General features: G+C 32.7%; 1 pseudogene; it reads left to right on the top strand.

Annotated features, from left to right (window-relative positions):
* The window catches only part of LOC131160976 (subtilisin-like protease SBT3.7), a 40966-nt pseudogene extending 33571 nt beyond the window's left edge, over positions 1-7395 (top strand).
* The last annotated feature ends 2197 nt before the right edge of the window (positions 7396-9592 follow it).

Below are 9592 nucleotides of genomic sequence, written 5' to 3' on the forward strand. Positions count from 1 at the left end.
AGTCTGATGTATGCAATGGTTTGTACTAGACCTGATATTTCACAAGCTGTTAGTATGGTGAGCAGGTATATGCATTATTCGGGTAAAGGACATTGGTAAGCTGTGAAATGGATTTTGAGATATATTATGAATACGATTGATATTGGTATAGTATTTGAAAAAAATAATACTATTGATCAACGTGTTGTTGGATATGTGGATTCTGATTTTGCAGGTGATTTGGATAAACATCGATCAACTACTGGATATATTTTTACATTTTCTAATGGTCCAGTGAGTTGGAGGTCTACCTTACAGTCTACCATTGTCTTGTCTACAATAGAAGCAGAGTACATCGCAGCTTCAGAGGCTGTTAAGGAAGCTATTTGGTTGTAGTGTTTACTTGAAAATTTGGGAGTTGTTCAGAAGCACATTGTTGTGTTCTGTGATAGCCAGAATGCTATTCATTTGACAAAGAACCAAGTCTACCATGCACGAACGAAGCATATAGACGTTCGGCTTCATTTTATACGGGATATTATTGATGGAAGCAATATACTTCTTCAGAAGATTGCTACAACTGAAAATCCAGCATATATGTTGACCAAGATTGTGACAACAATCAAGTTCAAACATTGTTTGGACTTTATCAATATCCTGCAAGTTTGAATAATTTTGGAAGGCGCCAATGATGTGGAACTCCAGAAAATGTTGGTGACTGAAAATTTTGTTGAATTTATTGTCAAGGTGGAGATTTGTTGTTTTTTTGTCCCATATTGGTAGAATAGTTCCACATTAGTATAAAAGGTTATTTTGAATTTTTTATATTATTTGTCCCACATTGGAGATGAGTGTTTTTTGGACTTGAGGTTGAAGCTATATAAAGAGCTCAACTCTTCATTTGTAAAACACACCTCAAAGTTGTACTTTATCAAGAAGTAGTGGATTGATCATCGGTGCCCGAGGACGTAAGTAATTCTATACCGAACCTCATAAATTTCTTATCTTGATCTTTTTATTGTTTTATTATTAGTTTCTGCATTACTTTAATTTCTTATATATTCAATAGTAATAGTTGTAGTATTGGTGTTTGGCACAAGTGGGGTGCCCGGCACAACAAAGAGCTCAAACAATTGTTTGACTTCCTTGCCTCTAACTTATCTAACAAAAGATAAGTCCCAAAAGGAGTTACTGTTGGAGGTACTCACAATTTCTATCACTCTAACCTCCTTTCGACTGGCCAAGAGAAAAATATTTAAGAAAAAGTTCTTGGAGGGTTGATTTAGTGGCCCACTTGTCCTATCAAAATTTTATTTTACCTCTGTCTCCAATTTTGATTGATACGCAATCCCAAATTGTATCCTTCAATCTAACTATGTACTTCGACAATCCCCAACCAAAGCTACTTGAAGGCATGGTTGGAGACCACTTAACTTTATCATACCAGTATTTAACACAAAGCACCGATTTCCGAAGTGCCTTGTCTTCCCTGCTAAATCTCCACAACCATTTTCCCATTATATCTTTAATCATGAGCTCCATATTTTTAATACCCAACCCACCCTGGATTTAGGCTTTGAAACTAATTTCTAGTTCATGAGTGGGTATTTGAATTTTCCTCCTTCCTTTCCATAAAAAATTCCTTTGCATAGACAACTTTCTTTGGCAAGGGAAAAATGGACAAGAAATATGCAGTTTGATTGGAAAGAACTGAACTGATAAGAGTCAACCCACCTCCCATTAAGAGAAATTTTGATTTCTATGTAGGCAATGTCTACTCCATTTTTAAATAATCGGATCCCATACATGAGAAAAGCTTGCTTTGACCGCCAGTGGGAGACCTAAGTATGAAGTAGGAAATGGGCCTAATTTACAATTTAAGATTTCAGCGATCTCATCCACTTTGCTTGAAAGTCCAATCGAAAAAATAAGGTTCATAGAGAGATCAACTTCTTCGTTTAAGTTATTCATTTAAGTTCGTCTTTCATTTAAAATTTTCAAAATCTACAACTCATTATGCTCAATGATAATTAGTTATAAAATCAAAATATGTTATTCAAATTGAGCAAGCTCCCCCCTAAACCAAAGCATTCAAAATTTCAAATACGGTTTGGCAAAAAATCATTTCAACATAAAATATTTTCAATCATTCTCAACATTCGACAAAACTTTTGTTTATCAAAGTAAATAAAAAAGAATCAAAATTCAAAAAAAAATTATTATCATATTTTAAGTAGCAGAATATTTGCCCAAAATGTCATATAAATAAATATATCAAACAATTTAAAGATGAAACTTTAGGTAAAAACAATTGGTTTGAAATTGTAAGAATTTTTTTAAAAAGCCCAAGTTTCATTTTTCAAAGGAACCATTTTCAAACTAATTCTCAAATTTAAGGATATTAAGCAAGTCATCTTGAATTTTTTTTCATTCCAGGAGGAGGAGTTTATCTCATCTTTCTCCTCAATAATCATGAAGCAAATGGCATTGAAAGTCTTTTTCTTGAACCTCCTATTTTCCTTCTTGAAATATAGGCAATTGATTCAAAGATGACCCAACTTCTTGCATTCATAAAAAGTAACTTTTTCTTGCTTTTTTTTTTTTTTTCATTTTTTTCATCCTTCTTCATTTTCATGAATCTTTTAAATTTTTTTGTGATGAGTACTATTTCTTCATCGCCATCTTCCTCTTCTTCCTTTTCTTTTGTTGAGGCAAGTGCTAATGTTTTCTTCTTGTCTCTTGTATCCATCACCCTCTTTACTTCCATTTTATGCACAAGAAGAAACCTAAATAACTCCTCAAGAGGAAGTTCTTGTAGGTCTTTTTACTCTACAATTGTGGTCTTCTTGGCCTCCCACTTTTTTAACAAGCACCTAAGTATTCTTTGCACAAGTACAAAATTAGCCTAATTCTTGTCAAGAGATTTTAGAGCATTAATTATATCAGCAAACTTAGTAAATATATCATTAATTTTCTTATTTTGATGCATTTCAAACATTTCATATTTCATGACAAACATATTTATCCTTCAATATTTTGCCCTTGAGATTCCCTCATGGATTACATGAAGTGTGCGCCAAATTTGATTAGTAGAGATATATTCAATGATGCAATTAAATTCTCTGTAATCTAATGCATAATGTAAAATATTCATAACTTTAGAGTTTATTTCGCTCATGCATTTTTCATTTTCATTCCACATATTTTTTAAGTTTTGGTTTGGTCTCACCATTCTCCACAATGGCTAGGCGAGTGGATCCATCTTGGATAACATCCCAAATTTTAAAATTAAAAGATTTTAGAAAAATGGTCATCTTATTTTTTCAATAGGCAAAGTCTTCTCAATTAAAAAATGGAGGTCAAATGATGGAGAATCCATCAATGCCATTGTTGACAATTGGCATAAATCATTCAAAGACGGTTAAGTCAAAATTTAAAAGAAGAGCCCTTACTCTGATACCAATTGTTGATGGAAGTGGCAACCTAAGATGGGGTAAATTGAATTTAATAAAATTAAATGTTTGATACAAAAGAAACCAAGAAAAATACACAATGTCAAAACAATTCAAAAAGAGAAGGAAAGGGAAATTGAAAACTCCTTTTATAGTGGTTCCGCTATCCTCACTTACGTCCACTCTCTCAGTGTCAACTGTCTTGAGGTTCTAGCATTCCCTTTATTTTAACAGAGACTAAGGAAACTAATACAACCCCTTATTTTTTGAAGACAAGCCAAGCAAATTACAATCCTTATTTTTAGAAGACCAAGGAACCAAATACAAGAAAGTTTACAAGAAAAAATTTCTTCATAAGGAATAATTTATAAACTTAAGCTCACATAAGAAACTCTCAAAGAATATGCAAGATTAATGCTCAAGAGTTTTCTAAAGTTTCTTTCAAGAATGAGTAATTTATAACACAAAGAGAGACTAAGAGATAATTGAAAGTAAAAGCACTTTGATATTCAACATGTATCTTTAACGTTCTCTAACCTTTAAAGGGTGTATTATAGAGAGTAGAGAAAAACTAGTCCCTTTCAACCCCTTGGAGCATTTTTGCTACTCAAAACGTTCAAGTGCTTATTGGACCCAGCTAACCACTTACTAGCCGTTAGATAGGAAAAACTAATTGTTGCAGGCAAAGTTTGCCATATCATTCAACCGCTTTTAGGGGCCAATCAACCACTTATAACTTCTACCTAGACCAATTGAATGCTCCCTATGACCAATCAATTGCCCCTATCCCAAGGTCAGGTTTAGTCATCCTTTTGTTCCAGTAATTCTCCATTCTAAGTTCATTAGTGCTATGACTTCTATATTCATATAGTTTTATAAATTGAAGTACAATACAATTGAGAGAATGACAATACAAACAAATAAAGCTTTAACTCTTCAAAACCTCTATTGTTTCTTCAACTTCAATAGCTTAATACTATAGAAAACAACTTAAGTACAAAGTTATTAGTACACAATAGTTTCTTATTACCAAAATCAAGTTAATGAAACCTTAAGGCTAACAGATGGTAGTAAAAGAGATGACAATTTTGTTTTCGCTTTTAAATTTTGCACTATTTTCTTTTGTTTAAACTACCTAGGTCCCTTTCTCATTTTCTCCTTGGGATTTATTTAAAAGAATTGTCACTTGCACGGCATTCATTTTTGCTGATTTTTTTATATAAATTATCCAAATAATTAAATATTTATTCATGAAAAAATGTAATTGTTTGTAATTTTATTTGATAGCAAAGAAGAAGCCATGAAATCAATGTTATATAGCTACAAGTATGGGTTTTCAGGATTTGCTGCAATGTTATCTGAGTCTCAAGCCAACAATATTTCAGGTAATGTGTATTTGGAGAAAAATGTGATTTTCTTCTTAATGTGATATTGCACATGAATAAGATGCAATAATAAGTATTACTTATAATTCATATACCTTATTAACAAATAAAAATACAGGTTTTCCTGAAGTTCTTGGTGTATTTTCGAGTAGAATTTTGTCTCTCCACACAACTAGAAGCTGGGATTTTTTACAAGGAAAACCCCAAGTAGCAAGTGGAATATTTAATAAGAGTCATAATGGAAACGGATCAATTATTGGCATCCTTGATACTGGTAAGTACTAAAAACACCATACGCAAGTCAAGTTATGGAAATTTTACTTATTCATATGCACTTTTGTGTTCTTGCACTCAATTGTTATTGTATAGGAAATTGGCCTGAATCTGAAAGTTTCAATGATGAGGACATGGGACCGATCCCATCCCATTGGAAAGGGACATGTCAAGAAGGCGAAAAATTCAATCTTTCAAATTGTAATAGGTTAAATTTTTTCACATTATTCATCCTTAATTTAGCATTCTTTACTACTTTACACGCCATTTTCTTCACTTTTAGTAAACTCGAACATTAAGGTGGAGACCCAAAAATCAATGTTCCATTATTTCTATTTAAAAATACATTGCTGGTATAACTTCCTCCTCGTTTTAATTCTGCACCTTGAAGATCATTTTGTGGTATAAAAAAATTTTAGCCCACATTGTTGCCTTCGAAACTTAGTCATTTTAATTGTTACAGGCGTCGAGCATCCAATTTCTCCTTGTAATGTTGTAACATCAAATTTTGCTAAAATATTATGAAATTACATAGAATATATAGTGAGTCATTTTAATTTGATGATGCTTTTATAGCCTATTTTTCTACCTCTTGCATAGCGAGAGCTCATTCTTGTATTCCGATGGAATGTATTAACACAATGTTACGACCCTACTAACAGAAAAATTATTGGCGCACGTCGGTACATTAAAGGGTACGAAGCACAATATGAAAACGTGAACTCAACTGGTTGGGGTGATCTTTTATCTCCACGAGACCAAAATGGGCATTGCACTCATGTAGCCTCTACTGCAGCAGGGGCTTTCGTACAAAATGCAAGTTTTCTAGGACTAGCTCAAGGATTGGCAAGAGGAGGTGCCCCATCAGCGTGCCTAGCTATTTACAAAACTTGTTGGAGCACTGATAACCATTGCGCTGAAGCTGATATTCTTGCTGCTTTTGATGATGCTATTTATGATGGAGTGGATGTTGTTTCAGTATCTATTGGATTAGTAATCCCATTTCGACCTTATATTGTGGATGCTATCTCTATCGGCTCCTTTCACGCTGCAGCAAAAGGAATTTCTGTAGTCTGCGCTGCCGGGAATGACGGCCCTTTCGCTCAAACAGTTCAGAATACTGCTCCATGGCTCATCTGTGTTGCTGCTTGCACCATTGATAGATCTTTCCCCACTTCGATCACACTTGGGAACAATCAAACGTTCGTGGTACTTTTACTCCTTGAACTGCAGAAACATATTTTTAGTTCATTTTACAAGAAGTAGCCTAAGCCTTAGGTCTAGCTGTGAATGCTAATAAAAGAATAGAACAACAAAGCATAACAATATCTATATATGTGTTGGTTCAAATTAAATCGGATAATGTAATTTGATTCCATGCTACTTCATATCCGTCAACTCAAATTCTTGGTTGATTGATCCAACATGGTTTGTTTTCATGCTCCTTTCGTAAAAGCATCCCTAATTTCTTTTAGTGTCTGCAACTATTAAGGGAAATGCATGTGTTCATCCCATCTCATTTCGAAAATCACAATACTCATATTTTACTCCCTTCGATTAAAGTTTACATGTCAACCAACTTGTGATTCCAAATTCTATTCAAAACTTCAAAATTACTGCATTATAATAAGCAATCTAAGTTTCTTCTTGGTAATTTATTATCCTGCTTTGAATAAGCCATTGAACATGAGATTCACAACTAGGTAATATAATGCTGAACTTAATACATAGAAAAACACAAATAATTAGAAAAATTGTATCCTTGCCTATATCATATGCCAATGTTTCAAGTTATTATGTCCATTTTTTGAAGTATGTTCTTTAAATAGCACACTACTGTGGAATAACTTTTTGTAGGGCCAAGCTTTAAATACATGGGAAAATGTGAACAACTTCTATCCTCTTAGGTATGGAGAGGGTCTTGCATCAATTGGCGCAAGCTCGGATGATGCCAAGTAATACAACTCTCCATTAATTTATTTTTACCATCACAGTCAATATGAACCATCCTTTCCCTTTGTTTCTTTTTGAAATGTAACTATGTTAAGAAACTCAAATTCGCAATGTTTATTAATTGTTAATAGAAGCTGTCAAATTGGCTCCTTGAATGCCACACGAACAAGAGGAAAGGTCGTTCTCTCTGTTTTCAAACTCAATCTCAAAGTTTAGTGTATACCGCACAGTTTACTGTATATAGAGCAGGGGGAGTCGGTCTCATCTTTGCCCAAGCACCCACAAAAGAAATTGCACCATCCGAACGATTTCCAGTTGTTCAAGTGGACTACACAATACGAACATCTTTTTGATTATACGTTGTATTAAACAGGTAACATAGCATTTAAAAAGAGTTAGCTTTTAGACTCTATTTGAAACTCGTAAAAATATTGCGAAAAAATATTTTTTTTTTAAATTCACATTTTCATATTTAATTATCAAATAGCATTTAGAGAGTGTTGACTTTTACATTCCATTTAAAACTCGAAATATATTAGAGAAAGGAAAATATCAAAAAATTCACACTATCATGTTTGGTTATCAAGAAAAAGTAAAAAAAAAAAAAAAAAAACATACAAAAAATAAATAAATAAATTTCCTCCTTATTGTCCTTTCATTTCCTTTCTCTAATTAAAATTTTTTATCCAAATGGACTCTTACCTTATGCTTTGAGATGCCTTGGATTTGAATAAAATGTATTATAAAATTGTATTGAAAGTTTTTCAAATCTATTCAAATTCAAATTTAAGATCCGAAATTCATGCTTCCAAACACTATCTTAGTGTTTTTATCCATTCTTTAGTGCCATCTATAATACAGTTTGGTTGTTGGTAGACAATTGAAGATCTGCATCACAACTAAATAATGTATCAATGGTTTTGAATTTTTGTTTCATGCCAGTAGGACCTAAAGCCATGGGGTCATTACTCAAATTCCACTATTGCGATCTAGTTTCTCCAAAAAGCTTTTGTATTTACATCACTACACACACACTTGCATTGCACATAAATTTTTAGAAGAAAAATAGCATTGAGTTAAATATATATATATATATATATATATATAATTTTATATTATTTAATTGTAATATGTTATAAATTGAATTTTAAAAATGTTATGTTACCATCACATCACCTTCGAACCCAAAATAAACAATTGAACAAAATGCGCCATTAATTTCACATGATCTTATAAAGATTCTATGAACCAAACCACCCAACCAACACCTAATCAAAGGTTGAATTGTATAAATTAAAAGTAATTAGTATGCATCTTGAATAATAGTCCTTAAACTAAATGCATGATTGTCCAAATGATGTTTTTATTTTACTAAAATGGGCTTAACTAGTATCCTCTCCAACTAAAAATTTTGAATGGATTGATCATGGTTTTATTTAATATCTAAAGTGTTCATTCTTGTCTAAGTACACTAAATTGCAGGATAAGACGCTATAAAATTTCATAAGGTGGATGAATTGTTTTATGTTATCTAATTGCTAATCATCCAGCATACATGACGCATCTTTCAAAACAAAGTAATTATATTTTGTTGTGATTATATTGCTATAAATAAAAACAATACTTCTACAAGATGTATTTCTTGCATCAATCGATATGATTATGTGTGTGAGCGTATATCTTTTGTTCTAATAGATTTTATTTTATACAAGTTAAATGAGACAGAATTTTCGTTATCAGATCAAATTGATCTGGTATCTTAAATACTAACTAAATTTGGACCAGATAGATCATAGGTTATATTATGAACGAAGTAAATGATATTGAAGTGCCTTTTTAAAGGAAAAAAAAAATGGTGTGCACAAACATTCATCCTATAACTAGGATGCATGTGGTTCATGATTTCATAAGTCTTATAATTTCGAAATGCCTCGTCCTTTCAAAACCTAGTGTCGTAATTAACTTGCTTGTTTAAGTGACCCTTACTAATGGATTTTATGCTATAGATACCCTAAGTCAAGATAGTCCCACAACGACAACAATAGGGAAACAAATTGCCCCTGAAGTAGCAAGCTTCTCTTCACGAGGACCTAGTTTCTCTTTCTCATGCTGTGTGAAGGTAATAACATATTTTTTACATATTTTATTTCAATTGATCATTAACTAATGCAGGTATGTATTTGGTTAGCCTGACATTGCTGCTCCGGGAATTGAGATATTGGCTGCTTGGTCACCTTCTTCCTTTCCCTATACAAACTTTAACGTTCTATATGGAACTTCTATGGCCTGTCCTCATATATCGCCGTTGTTGCTCTTATTAAATCTATTTATCCCACTTGGAGCCCTGCTGCCATCAAATCTGCACTTGTCACACAGATGTTATCAAAAAGAATTATTGAAGTTACTCTCTCTCTTGTGTTAGTGTGTGTTTAAAAAATATTTCTCTCTCTAATTTGTCACACTACATGCACCCACTCGTACCCATGTCGCTTCCATAAAGGATGTATAGGTCAACACATTGTTGCTGAAGACTTCAAGTCAACGTGCCGA

Source organism: Malania oleifera, chromosome 7, assembly GCF_029873635.1.
Source record: "Malania oleifera isolate guangnan ecotype guangnan chromosome 7, ASM2987363v1, whole genome shotgun sequence".
Lineage (NCBI taxonomy): Eukaryota > Viridiplantae > Streptophyta > Magnoliopsida > Santalales > Ximeniaceae > Malania > Malania oleifera.